The 15,326-nt window shown below is 43.4% G+C and overlaps 1 protein-coding gene across 1 annotated transcript in view; it reads left to right on the forward strand.

The window, feature by feature from the left end:
* Positions 1-8,576: 8,576 nt before the first annotated feature.
* hmg20a (high mobility group 20A) overlaps positions 8,577-15,326 on the forward strand; it is a 13,362-nt gene continuing 6,612 nt past the window's right edge. The window contains exons 1-3 of the mRNA XM_085914941.1: positions 8,577-8,727; positions 10,736-10,874; positions 11,469-11,580. The gene's annotated coding sequence lies outside the window, so the exon portion shown is untranslated. The remainder of the gene's footprint in view (positions 8,728-10,735; positions 10,875-11,468; positions 11,581-15,326) is intronic.

Consider the following 15,326-nt stretch of genomic DNA (forward strand, 5'->3'; position numbering starts at 1 on the left):
TTACATTATGGGAATAAAATCTTCAAAATCTGAAAACATTTGAAAAACGCACTCGCAAATACATTCAAACATACTTGGAGCTGATGAAAAATGGATCAAATAAATCACCACACCCAAGAAAACCCAACAATTGTAAAAATTATTCATACTTTTAAAAACAAATGATTGTTTGAAAAAAAACAATACGCCCAATCCGTCTTCCCTTCCCCGAAACAAGTCGTAATAAAATGATGCCGCCGACAACTTTCCAGCAAGTCATTCTTCACGTAAATGTTAACGCTTGTAATGGGCTGTGTCACATCCAGAGTAAAAGCTTTTATCAGCATCCTCTGTCACCTCGCTATGGCATTTTACCCAAATTAGCGGCGCCACAGATCAATCAGCGGGAGGAGGAAAACACCTCCGTCAACTTTTAAAAGCATCGCCTCCAACCGCGACGCAATTTGTCAAAATAGTCTGACGAGAAAAGCGCGCCCCATCCCGGCAAATGTAAAATATCAGCGGCAGTTAATAAAGCGCACAAAAAATGTCGCTCCCGACCCAAACAAATTTGCCGCACAGATCTTCTTTGGGTAGTCGGAGGCTTCTCCAGCTCTACTATCGGCTGGCGTCCATCGTGGGAGATGTTAAAGACCTTTGGACTCACTGCTGCACATTTTATCTACAGCCTAAAATCTATGGACTCCATTTTGACTACAAATTACACAGCGCCCGGGGATGCGCGGATCAAAATGTATATTGTATTTTCATTTTGGGAGACATTGATTGGTTAGCTAAGAGATTTGAAGAAAACACACGCACACACACATTTAAAAAGATTGAAACTTACTCAGATAGTTTATCCACCCTTCCTGTATTCTTTCTTTATTGTCTTGAGTCTCTCGCAGCCATCCTTTGGGTGGATCCTCGGAACTCGCGTTGACAAACAACCATCACTCATATTCACACCTACGGACAATCGAGAGTCCTCATTGAACCTAACAAAGTTTTTGTGGAGTTCTTGAAGTAGGAAAGAAAAAATACAAGCAACTGAGAATCAAACGCTGAACCTCAGATCTGAGAGACAAATGTGCTAAACACTTGCACACCCTGCTGCCTCTGTTAGTTGAAAACTAATTACATATATAAAACATTCAAGTTGTCGCTTAGCACTCCTAGTTCAGGTTTGTTGTTAAAATAAACATCAAATGACGGCAATTACTCTTTGTGGATTTGAAACGAGCACATTAGCTTAGCCTTCCAGTCCACTAGCTTGATGCTAATGCTAAATTGAATCTCCTGTTGCTGCGCTATAGCGCAACAGATTCAAATCTTCTTTCTCCTGCGCCAAGAATGACTCGCATTAGTGCCGCACGGATGAGCCCGGATGAGCTGAGGCATCGATCCGATAAGGTTACGTTATTAGCTTCGGGATGAAAGGTCAAATAGAGTTGGCTTGCGGTTGAGATGCACAAGTACATTTGCTTTGGGGTTGCGCTTAGCTTAGCGTCGGCTTGCTGTTCGGCCCTACTTGGATAAAGTCTTTCCGTCAGATGTTAGGAATGTAACGAGGGGAAAGTGACGATTTATATAGTGAGTCTGCCGAGTCCTTTGATCGAGAATAACACTTCCCGCCGCCTCCTTTGCTCTGGCTAGGATTTATGCGTTACATTACTGTACTTCTGGAAGCTGCTAATTCCTTAAGTAGCTGTGTCGTCAACATTGTTGATGTGGTCCATTCGCTGTGCCAGTGGGTTCATCGTCCTTCGTTCTTTTGCCTTTGTTTTTCTTGGTTGGTAGATTTTCTTAATGTCTGCGTGATGTCGCAACGGCATGGTGGGACAAATGAAGGTTAATCTTGCGGGCTCTGGCTTTGCATTATTTAGCATTTGCGTATTTGTAGCTCGAGCGACGCCATAGAAAATCCACGGCTCTAATGAGCCCACGGAGATGGTAAAGCATTAAAGTCCGACTCGTCCGCGTCGAAGATGAATTGGATACTTTGAGAGTGTCGGAATGCGTCGCATACGATGACTGCAGCCGTGGAGCGCAAACGGTTCGCTTGTTGTTGTTTTTTTTTTAAATAGGTTCTGATCAAACAAACCAGACAAAGAAGTTTAATTAGGTGATTACATCTGTAATTAATGCGGATTGCATGTAATGAGATTTGGAAGGGTTGGACTTTTGAACCCTTTTTTTTTTTTTCCGATTCCACAAATGACTTCTGGTTTGAAGCATCAAATCTGAAACATTTCACATCAATGGCAATTCATTAAGAAAATATATTTTTTTAATGGGTCCCAACAATTGACTAGAACTGAAGCAGAATTGCATCTCAAGTCGAACGGAGGGAAGCAACGCGTGAAAATGGAAAACTTCCAGTTTGTCAGCGTCCATGTATGTTTACATGCGTGTGCGTGCGTGCGTGCGTGCGTGCGCGAGGCACAAGCTGTCGCCGATGTCAGCTGTCATGCGCAGGCAGCGGCAACCGGCTGACGCGGGGCGCGGCCCGGGGGCAGACGCCACGCACACGTCACATTTAACCCCACGCACGGCGCCGATCTTCCGCATCGCCGCTACCGAGTCACGTTTCACCCGAGCGGGGATGACGTGCGGAGTCCAGCAACACAGATTCCCCACGTTCAATTTTCTAGCCAAAGTTTTTATTCAATGATAAAAGGAATTGAATAATAGTTTGTTTTTTTTTCAATCCCAACCTTTTGTTGACCTTTTCCGATCCTATATAACAAGTGAAACATTTCGCAAACATCGGCTCATTCTCATTACGTCGTCTATCGCTGTCAAATCTCATCCCATCAGATTATAATTTGTTCTGCTTCTGGGGGATCATTTTCAAATTGTCTTCATTTCCAACCAGAAGCCTGAAATCTACCTGAAACCTTATCTCCTTTTGCTAATTAAGATTTCAGATACACTCTCACCTCCCAAATAGATCTAGTTTTTCTTTATTTTTTGAAAGGGAAGCGTCAAACAGACCCCGACAATGTTGTTCTAGACCGGACCAGAGCTGTAGCCTCCACCTGTAGCTTCCCGCCCGCACTCCAGTGTGTCCATCACGGGAACACATCAGCATAAATCCATATGGCAAACTCGTTAGTTGTGCTCTCGGCCCGTTTGTTTTTTGCCATTATTAATTACATCGGCCTCATACGATAGGATTTTTCATTCTGGACGGTCATTAGAAAAAAACGCATTAGCGCACCACTGTTGCAACCTGACTTATTTACACTACAACAACTATTCCCTCGGAAGGCCTCGAGTGAGGCTGGGAAAGCGCTCGAGTTGCCCCGAGGGGAGGGGGGAGGGGAGGGGGGGAGTCGGTGTCACATCAGTTCTGCCGCGAGCGGCGGCGGCGTGAAACGGTTTTCCCAGTTCTCCTTTGCGGCTCTCGACAGACCAACGGCGTTCTATTACCGGCTGCTCACAAGTCAGCGTACTTTGCCTTCCGATGTTGTTCCGACCTCATCCAGCTGGCGAATGCGAGAGGTTAACATTGTGGAGGAAATGTGTACATACGGCTAAACGCGTGGATTGTTTAGCCGCGCAGTCAAAAGGCATTTTCTCTCTGGCTCGCTGTTACCCGAGGCCGAGTAAGGCGCTCGAATTGTTTTTAGTTGTATTTTGGTTAGTCAACAAGGCCGTGACATCCACCTAAAATGTATTTATTTAACACAGCGACTCCCACCGATTTAAAAAAAAAACAATCTTTAGAAGCCTTACCTCAAATGTTAGCCATCTTAGCTTGAGGCTAACATGTGAGGGTCATTTTTAAAGCAACAACAATATGAAAAGTGCCAATAAAAGTTCTCCACCTGCGCCCTTGACTCTCATCTCAACCTTGGAGTTTTTACATATTTAATATTGTTTTTCACACCGAGGAGCGTGTTTAGTCCTCGCGGCGTCTTACGTAGCCTTCTTTGTTTTTATTTGAATCCAAGTAGCCTTATTCAATTAATTTATGGCGTCCAAATGAAATTGGAGTCGCTCGGTTTGACGGCGGGGAGATGTAACGTACGTACGGCGGGGCTGCCCGAGCGCTAATCGTCATCAATAACAACCGTGGGACTCCTCAAGGGGCTGGCTTCTCTTCAGCCTATGCGAGTTTACCTTCGGGCAAAGTGGAGAGAGAAAAGCGCGTCGCTTTGCAGATGGACGCTAATGATACAATTGCTTGTTTGGCCTTGGCCGACGTTTATTTTCTGCCTGCTGATAGGATTTTTTTTTTTTTTTCCTTACGTGATGTTTAGGTTCAAGATAACAAGTTCGGTTGTCATTTATGCAATTGTGAGATGTACACAAAGAACAACAAAAAGAATCCATGTATTGAGTGAAATCAGGAGGCGTGCAGTACTTTTGTCATTTGACAAAGAGGCTGAAGAGTTGATCGAGTTTGAGTGATCGTTGGAGCTTTCCATTGCTGGGGAGAAAAGGAAAAGCCAGGTCGATATTTTGTCACTTTTTTTCAATCCAAAGTGTATCGACTCAAATGCAGTTAGCATCTGTGCTTACTCTTTGCAAACCAAAAAAAAAAGGCTTATCATTATTTTTTTATTTTTTTTAAACCATCTGTAGATTACGGCAGTGCATAAGAAAGACCGATCGAGTCGCCGCTCCTCAGACACGGAGTATTCACAGACAAGAAAAGACTATTCATAGACACGCATTCAGACATTTTTTTTTAATTTCTTTGCGTTTTAAAGATAGACATTTGTGTCGGCTGTTTTTTTTGCCACTTCATTGTATCGGTAAGGATACGTGAAGTACCCTCCATCGTCCTTCAAGAATATTTCAAAGGCAAATTATCTATTTCTCTTTGCTAACAAAAAGCCATTGTTCAATCCGTGTTCAGACTGCTGGGCTACTTGGAGGATGAAAGAAAGAGAAGCCGATACGTGACGCTGACATATTGATAGTGCGTGTGTGTGTGTGGGGGGGGGGGATTTGGGGGCCCTTAAATGCTCCCCTTCCGCTCTCGTGGCCGTCCCAACAGCGCCTTTGTCAAATGCAATCCCTGAGCATCTCATAACATATTTATGTGTCACCTGTGCACGTTTTCTTGCACAGACAAGTCTGCGTGTGCTAGAGACGTTCCTATTAAATGTCAACAGCGCCCTCTAGCTTTAGCTGCGTGAACTGCTTCTGATGCAAAGTGTACCCGTGTGTGTGTGTTTAACTTGATCCAGCTCCCAGTTGCCAGCACATTTATCATGATTTAAATCACTGATGGTGACCTGAAAAACGGCCAAAATTAAAGACCACAGTCTGAGAGAAACTTTTACTATGGGAACTTTTCTTCCCTCTCATGGACCCAATTCTTACTGCAGTGAATTTAAAATAAAAGCATCTATCTATCTATCTATCTATCTATCTATCTATCTATCTATCTATCTATCTATCTATCTATCTATCTATCTATCTATCTATCTATCTATCTATCTATCTATCTATCTATCTATCTATCTATCTATCTATCTATCTATCTATCTATCGTATCTCATCTCATTATAGCTAGCTATATTAGCTAGCTATATTAGCTAGGTATATATCTAGCTATATTAGCTCGCTATATATCTAGCAGTCTGTCTGTCTGCTTTTTGTCCATAAAGTACAAAGATATTACACAACAAATGTTGAATTTCTATTTACAATAAGAAATGAGCACACGTATAATCTGTCCAAATATCCGGAAAGCAACAAATAATGAATTGACACAGTTTAAGTTGATGAAACGGTTTGACATTCAAATATTGTGGCGATAAACATCACAACATTTTAGCCGCCCGTCTCCAGTGAGGCTGTTCTTCCTTCAAAATGTTTTCCTCATATACAGACGTCTTCTGTGAACACCTACTTGCTCCATAAATTGGCGCGCGGTTAGAAACGGTTAAAGGTCAACAAGCAACGTTTTGAAAGGCCGAATTTATTCAGGTTGGAGAAAAGCTGTTTTCCTCCGTGACACCTTTTGACGGCAATACCCGTTGTCGTATTTAGCGCTCACGCAGTCACCGTTTCGAACCGAATCGAACGAAATGCTCATAATTTATTCTGACATTGAGACGTTCAAATGTGAGCCATTTTAGCTTGAGGATTGGTATCCTCGTGGCAGATTCCACTCTGGGCTCGTGTGTGGAGAGGGCTGAAGTAGCAAGAGAAGTGCAACTTCTTTCTGGGTCAATTGGCTGTTGGGCTACGTTTGTCCTTTAAATATTTATGAAGGATGAGCAAGTATGAAATAGGGGTGACTAAAGGAAAATAAAGAAATAAAATCGAGGAACGCTACATTTTCCACCTTTAAATGATTCAACCTGCCACAATCCATTTTTTTTTAATGATAGCTAGACCTATACAAGCTAAATTTGACATAATTTGGTTGATTAATGATTCACAAAATGATCAAGAAAGTAAATCAAGTCTAAGCAATATGTATATTTTTTTATTTTATTTTTAAAAATGATTTTCCATTTCCAATTTTGCGGCCTTACTGCAATACCGCCACTGTCCACAGGTTAACCACTTAAACTACGAAATCTGCATTTCCAATCCACATTTGGGGCGTGGAGTATTAATATCGAGGAACAAGATGGCGGGTGTCTCGTGGCGGCAGATGGCGTGTTTTGCTTGAGTCCAAGTCTCAGCTGTTGCCTCACATTGCGCAGTTGTCAGATGAGGTGGAAAAAGAACGCACCTTCTGTCTCTCACTCTTGCCGCCCTGCGACTTTTTTCTTCACGTGGCGAGCGAGCCCGGCCCGCGTCCCCTCCATATTTTTTTCATACGCCGAGCTGAAGCCTAGCCGGGTTAACGCCGAGCTGGCCTCAACGCATACATGACTGCGTGGGGAAGAAAAATCATAAATGACAACAAGAAAGAAAGAAGCTAAAGTGGTGTTGCAAATACGTCAACGGCGGATTGTTGCTATAGAAACAAAGTCGCTCTGGCATCGAGCTGACACCTTACATTTAATCGGCGCATGCAATAATACAATATTGATTAAAAAAAAAAAGTTTTCATAATTGCCATGACTGACTTTCTGTGTCAGGAAAGGACTTAATTTTTTGGGGGTTAAATTGCTATTCCAAAATTCCACAAAATTTCGAATAAATCGACACTTATCGGTGTTCTATTAGCATGCTTGTTTAAATTCCAGCAACATATTTATTCGAATACATTTTGACAGGAAAAATGTCGATTATATATCATATTTGACGTGCTTTTTATACATCGCCGTTGTACGGTCGTCAACCTGGAATCTTTCCGAGCTGTTTGTGTGTTTACGCCGTCGGCTGAGCCGGCTTGCTTGTTAAGTGGCCGCCGCTGAGTCACATGACAAGTGGCACAAACAGTCTGCCCGCAGTGTAAATTTACTGAAAACGATGAGTCGCCATAAACAAAGACAGTCAGCTGAGTTGATGGGTCACACCACATCAGCGCTAACATCCATTTTAGGTCCATGAGAACAAAAAGTCATTGAATTCGACACATTTCTGACATTATCGGGCCCAATATAACGCCACCATATCGATGAGTCCATCGTTAAAAGTTTTCTGTCCTCTTGTCAGTCAACGGAAAAGGAGATCTGCTGCTTGAGCGAAGCGACACCCGCCCGCGCCGACTTCATCTGCTGTTCCGCCGACGCCCTGGGAACGGCTAATCAAGTTGGGCCGGCTATTGTCTGGGAAGCGCCCGCCACCGTAATTGGAAATGAGTGAGTGCCTTGGCGCATGCGGCATCTCGCTCGCTCGCTCGCTTGGTTGGGTGAGACCGACGATGATGGAGGGACGCCAGACGGCTGTGTGTGTGTGTGTGTGTGTGTGTGTGTCTCCAGTGTGTGCAGACATGGGTCCAGTCGACTTGTCAGGGACAGGTTGCTGACGGTGGACGTCTACCTGTGAGACTTTTCCATCCTCCATAGCGACACTGATCGGTGTCTCCTGAGAGTAGTGCTCTGTCACCTCTTGTCAGACAAAACACACACACACAGACACACAACTGAAGTCCAAAATAGCAAGGTTCTCAGTAACTGAACATAGCAGAGTTCAGGGGGGGGGGGGGATCGGGGGCACTACCACCCCGCACATCCCTGGAATATGATTGGACCCCTATCGCAGGTGTCAAGCCAGCTCTTCATTTTGTCACCATGGCAACACCATTCTAATCAAACCAGGTCTCATCAGCCTCCCTTCTTTCTTTGATGGAATTATGATCCTCATATTCAGATTTTATCTGTGGCAGAATACTTCCCTAATGTATAATGTGTATTTTTTTACTAATCTATTTATTACTTATTATTTATTTAATTTTAATTTAATTTCTTCATTTTTAATTTTTTTAATCCTTCCATTCCGATGTCACAGACTCTAATTTGCATGGCGCCACATGAGTTTTATGTTACTTTGGAATGCGTGAATTCAAAATCCTCTTTAGAATGGAAACGGCCCAAAAAAAAGTGTCAATAATTTTGGAGTCGAGCTTTCTGCAACGGGGCTCGGCTCTGCTCGGCTCTGCTCTGGGACCGCTGCGCCAAATGACACCAGCATCTTTTCACCTCTCCATCCCACTCAAGTGTCCTCGCGTCGTCCGGCCTCATCGGAGCGCTCCCCTTTTTAATCGACTGGCCGTGACGTGCAGCCGAGGCGACGGGAGCGGTCCGCTTTTGGTCCCGCTCGATATGTACCCGCGTGGAACCCATCCAAATCCAACTGGCAGAGTCAACAAGGAGTAGCTGCCAGGTGTGTAGAGTAAACAAAAGCCCGCCGGGAGTAAAAATCATCCTCTCCATATTCTCTCCACTGCACTTGAGTAAAAATAGAAAAAAATACACCAAACTGGGTCCAGAGGTGATTTATCATGAGATTCAGATTGCTGACTTTACAATGAGGCAGCAGCTAGCCAGTTTTTATTTATTTGTAATGCTTTAAAAATGAATTTCATTTCTTATTTATACATTTATTTTCTTTATTATTTTTATTTATTTATTTATGTATTATTATTATTATTATAGGTTTTTGGGAGTATTTGTCAAGTTCATTTTGTCCCCCTTCAGCCGACAGCTGACATATTTGAATGAGGTGAACCCGCGCATTTATCGGGATACGTGCCATGTCGTGTCGCGACCTGAAATGGATCCACAACATTGCAGCCACAGGTTAATGGGATTTCAACGTGTACTCTTGTCTCGAAGCTTTTTTATTTTTTTTTATTTTTTTTTCCCACTGGGGTAAACACAGGAGTGAGTCATGCGCATTTGCGATGCAGATTCCATTTGGAAGCTTTCTAGCGGAAAGCCGCAATAACCTCAACATGCCGCACGTGATAAATAATGCACACACCCACTCGGCTCATACGTTGACGTTGTGGCAAGAAAACATCCGTCTACCGGGGATGATGAGCAGTGATTGTGACATTATCGAGAAAAGTTGGAAAAATAATATGGGAAGGTGTTTGGAGGTGATACTCAAGTCGTTTGTGACTGTGGTTGTCTTCTTCACTTCACCACAGCGCCCTCTGCTGGATCTAGTAGGGCACTTGTTCACTTGCCCCTACATGTTATTAAGGTTTCATTTCACTATAGTGCCATCTGCTGGATGTGGTGGGGAGCTGCCCCACTTACTCTGAATTTAAAAAAAAAATGAACATGCATATTAACAAATTAAAAGAAACACGCCTACTGATTAGCTTCCCTTGCAAGAGTGGTGACAGCGACGTGGCATCTTTTCTTTCCAGACATCACGTTGACAAGCAAAAGGGTTTCCTAAAAGCCACTTTGCGGCAAAGAAGCAGTCAAGCCGTCAGCAATTTTGACTGGGAAGTGAAAGATGAGCAAGCGTGACGTTTTCTCTCACTGCACCCTCCGCAGGTGCTCCGGCACAAATGGATTTCTGGATGAAATAACGTTTATAAGAAAAAAAAAATAGAATTGCGGGCTATTACGAAAGGAGCGACCCTTTGACCTCGGCTGCGGGGTTCCGGTTGGTGTTTGACGGCAACAATAATGCATTGCTGATGGAAAAACATCAGGTGGTCATCCAGAGTCTCTACTCTACTCTACTTTGGGAAAGGCTGTCCCGCCTCCGTCCACTAGGAGGCGGGACTCTTGCTGTCTCCATTGACTGGCTGACGTTAACTACTAGACATTAACATTGTGTGTTTTTGTGTATGTGTGCCCGCTGCGTCTTTAGCGAGATTAATTAACTCAACTCCAGTCATTAGCCTCCTTTTTGAAGCTCCATATATCATGCCCCCCCCCCCCCCCCCCATCTTATGGAGCGACTCAACTGAGAGAATTTCTAATGAGATGATCAGATTGCATTTGAGTGTCTGCCGCTCACTCGCGTGTGTGCGTTCTTGTGTGCTGGTAAAAAAATATATATTTTCATCAAAGAGAAGATTAACTCTAGTTTAACGATGCCGTTTAAATGGACAAAGTACACCCGCCGCGGGGACACTTCATTAGGTACACCTGCGAGATTCATGATGTGTGATATTGTCTGTCTACAAGTGTTGCTGCACTTTTTGTGTTCAAATATTTCCCAACAGGTTATTAACATCAAGTTTATGGAAGAAAAAAAAAAATCCCCCTTCTGAATTAGGAATTGGATTCCTTCATTCAACTGAAAGTTTATCTAGTCCAATAAACATCTCATAATGTCAAGAATGTGTCTAAGCCTTAAATACAGTTGGAAGAACACTGCAAAAAAAAAAAAAAGTCCAATCTGTTGTTTGATGCATCTAACGCAGCAGTGAAAGTTGAAGGTCAGGTCCAAGGGTAGCCCAGAAAAATCTTCCCCAAACATTGAAATGGGAGCGGCTGGAGAATGCCAGGCACACAGGGAGGCCCGCTGGTTTCCCTGGCAACGGCAGGAGATGGTCTCCCGAGGTAAAGAATGTTTAATTGAGCGATAATGACTAAGCCGTTGTGAGCTCTGCGAATTTGGCCAAGTACTGCCTAACCTTCAGTTAATATCAGGTGTGACATTCACACGTATGTGCCTTTTACCTCCATTCTCTGGTTGGGCCACTTTTTTTATTGCTTTGCTGGCGATTAAATCCTTTTTTCTTTTTGAACAGCGATGCCCTATTCATTACGTTCCAGCCCTATCTATGACAAATGAAAATGAGGCCATGTAAAATAGTTTGAACCCCACATTTCAAATCAATGGGAAGAGCCACTTTGGTGTTCTAACTATAATTGTCACCCTTGTTTTATATCAAGATGCCAGCAATCAAATGAATAAATAAATAAAGCTGTCCAAATTTAATACATTGTTTTTCTTCAGGCGCTGTGGTATTTACAGTTGAAATTAATGTTATACAATTATTATAATTCTATATATTATATGAATATATTTTTAAATTTTAATACATTATAATTTTTACTTTTTTTTTCCTACCTGAAAAATAATAGAATCCAAATAAATGAAAAGATGTATGCTCTCCCCGCATGCTTTCTGACAAAATGTTTCTGTTGCAGGTTGGGCTTTATTCTTTTGTTTACTGAGCTTGGGAGCGTGTGCAGAACAACAAGGCCTACATCAAGTATTCATGAATCTCCTCATGTTTCATAAGCAACGAACGGCTGCAAGGTGAGCGAGAACTCCGTGTAATCGTCTATCAAACATAAATAAGTAGTTGTGCCTTGGGGCTGAGCGGCGTGGGAGGGAGGGAGGGAGGGAGGATTGGCCAGGTTCCCTGGATGCGCCGTGTCTCTCATCTGCATAAGAATCAGAGTGCGCAACACAATTGTGCTGCCGGCCATGCCCACATTTGCGGTGTAACATTACCACACGAGAGGGGGGCAAAATAGTGAGCGGTAAACTTGAAAGTCAATTTCGCTATTTCAGCATTTGGATGGATGGATAAAATCGATAGGTTAATCATAATAATCATTCATTATTAAATAGATAGGTTAGTAATAATAATTGATAATTAAATAGATCCAATCAATAAACAATGAATGAATGAATGTTGTTAGCTCGTTACGCTTTTGCTCGCGTTTCATGAAAGGCTATTTATGGTGGTGTCATTGGTGCAAGGTCAGGCCTCTATCGTGGTCATCTTAGCCAGCCGAGATGATGCATAGCAACAAAGAGTATTCATGAAAAACATTCAAGACGATGAACACGTTTGGGCGGCTCATTTAGTATTTCTTTTTTTCAGGGCGTGTTGAGGTTAGACACGTTTTTGTGCCGACCCGACCTCATGCAGCGGCCGACTATTTGTATGGACGAGGGGACTTTTCTTTTTCCATTTGCTGACATTGGAGATCACACGCCTATTATCATCACAATGCTGGCATAAGGGAGCTGAATGTAAATGCTTCTGTCAGGCCGGCCGCGTACCAGCTTTGTGTTTGTGAAGAATGGCAACGAGAAAACAATGGCGTCCGCTTACTTACTCCGGCCGAGCCGAGGCCAGCCGAGGGAGCCTCCGCAAGGACAACGCCGCCTTTTTAAAAAAAAAATATATTTAATTGAACCATTCTGGCTGAAAAGTCATTTGCCACACTTGCGTGATCTAATCCTTTACAAAGATAATAATGCTCATTTTGTTCATTCGCAGTGCCAAAGACTTAATAACGTGTTGATTGACTGTAATGAGAAGGTAACGTTGCATCATCATCACCGCGTAATGGATTTGACCACCGAGGATGCAATTAGGCGACCATTTGAGCCGTCCCCTTGCACGTCCTCGGGGCTGAGAAGAAGAAGAAGAAAAAAAGAGCAACCTGGCCGCAATTCGGTCTATGCAAATAATGCAGCTGCTCTCGAAGACTCCCCCCTGGAGGAATGTGGCTTAATTAGGCCCCTCTCTTCGCATCGGGTCCGTGCCAGCCGCCTGAAGAAAAAGGCGGGGAAGGAAAATCTCCTGCGGGTGGTTCGAGAAAGGCTCTGGCAGCGATGTTATCTGTGGGAGCCTCCATTGGTGTTGGCTGACGCAAGGGCTCATTGTGTCTGTGGCTCGAGAGCACTTTGTCATCAGGCCCCAATTAGGAGCCAACGAGATCCATTTGATTGGAATAGGCTCGGCTCGGCTCGGCTCGGCTCGTCTGCGGGGGCCCACGAGTGGATGACGGTGTGGGGAAAAAGTCAAGCGCTTTGATTGGGTTGTTTAGCAACCTTCGACATAGCGATGATGGGGTGCGCGTGACAGTGCCTCCTCTGGCAATTGTTTACTGTCTACGGAATGTAAATAGTAAAACGGCCGCCTGGCTGTCTAATTGGATGACCTGCGATGATCGGTTTTGTTATTTATAGCCCCCGAGAGGAGCATTTTCAAATTCTGCAAACACCCATTGAAAGTTTGAAGATGGCCGCGAGGTGTAGTCATTCCTGTAAAAATGGCATATTTGACCGAATGCGCACAAAAAGACGATCTTTGTCTCTTGTCTCTCTGGCCTTTTATAGAAGTGTCGGGTTCTATCTGGTACCTTTCATTCTGTCAAGTGATGTCAGAATCCCCCACTTTTCTAAATGACATGGCGCACTACGGCATTGTTGAAAATGTCATTGTCTCCTGTGGTGATAATTGAAGGTCCCTGCCCGCCCCCCCCGTTCTATTTTAGCAATGGGCTAATTTGCCATCTTTGTATGATTTTTGTCAGACCTCAACATCGCTGGGGGTCCTGACACTCGCCCTCCACTGTCGGCCGCTGACCTCTGCTGGTGATGTGAGGTACTGCAAGCCAGACTCAACGTAACGGTCCGTTAGGCTGTAATAGTTTGTCTTTTGTACGCTTATGCCCCATTCCGTCGACCTCTCTTGGATTTAAGAGCCGACTTCGCAATAAATGCAACCATGTGGAAATTCTCGATGGGTCAATTGCACGGGGGGCTGAAAGCGTCTCATCCTCAATGCGGCGGCCTTCTTTGGTGTGAGGCTCTTTTTAATAAGGAAATATTAATAATACAACATGCAGATGGTGCACCTCATGCTCCCCATGTTTTGTGTCACCACCTTCCTCTAAAATTGCTCCGCTTTCCCAAAATAGATGCCGCCACGATTTGGGATTTGGCGGCTGTCAGTGAAAATGGAGGACACTGCAGCTGGAAAGAAAAAAAAAAAAAGGGCCTCTGTCAGGTGCTCTTGGACATTTCCAGATGGATAAAAGCATCAAGACTAAATCAATTAATTAATCAATGGAGGGTTGGACTAGGCCCATTAGTTGCTACTGAAGCTTCATTTTTCTTCTTAGCAAGACATTTTGATGAATTAGCCCAGTGGGAAAAGTTCCAGCGCTCAGCTATGAAGCCGTGAAAGAATTTCTGGATACATTTAGGTGTGGGATAAAAGTCCATCAAACACCTTTTGGCTGAAATAAAACAAAGAGGCACTCCAAACTTCCTTGAAGAGTGGGACCTAACCATACATAGCAAAACTGTTTATAGATTCGTACACTTCCTAAGGTGTACCCCAAGGTTCACAGCTTGGCCCGCTTAAGTTCACCTTTTGTTTAAACCAGTTTGGGCATTTTAAATCAATTTAAAATAAGATACAATACAATACAAAATAAATTAGTTAACAAATAATGATCGGAAAAGAAAATATTTTCAAGTAAAATTTAATGCAAACAAATTTTTCATCCAATTATTCAATTAATAGAATGATTCTTTTAATATGGTGTGCCGTAGCAGCAAAGATAAGAATTCAAAAAATAATTGACAGATGGTGTAAACCTTATTCTCAAGGTAGTTCATATACCAGGCACTTTCCACGGTGCACCCCAGGGTTCCTTACTCGGTCCTCTCTCATTTTCCTTCTTCACGTGGTTGCCTCTTATTTCCAGAACCTTTGTAGTTGTCCCAATTATTCTTATCCTTGTGCCCAATTAGTGTTTGAAAAGTGGTTAATGTAGGCCAGGAAAATGACTTTACTGTGTGACAAAGTAACAACGGTTATGCCGGAGTGCTACTAATAAGAACAGGAAGGCCAGATAAAGGTAGGCGGCACCCGCAGCCGTAATGAGGCTTGACGTCTGATGGATTAACCGCACTTACTTTTGAAAAGGTTGTCTCATTTTCCACTCACCCTCTGGTGTGCTCACTACTCTGTGTCGCTAAAACAAAGGCCGCTTGTTGTTGTTTTTTTTAGTCCTAATGCTTTCATTGCTCAGCATTTAGTTGTGTTTGGACATTTGTGTCTGCGGCTCATTAATTCTTACAAGTGTTGACGCCATTTTCCTTCAGGCTAGACTTTGGAATGAAAGTTGACCAAGCCCGAAATGATCATCAGGCACTTTGATTTTTTTGGATTCTTTTTTGGGGACGCTCACCGTCGCGGTGTCTCGGAATGAAGGTTAGTGTGGCTCATCTTTCAAAGTCTGAGCTGAGAA

The sequence above is a fragment of the Syngnathus leptorhynchus genome, chromosome 6 (genome assembly GCF_054491065.1).
Source record: "Syngnathus leptorhynchus isolate UIUO chromosome 6, UIUO_Slep, whole genome shotgun sequence".
NCBI lineage: Eukaryota > Metazoa > Chordata > Actinopteri > Syngnathiformes > Syngnathidae > Syngnathus > Syngnathus leptorhynchus.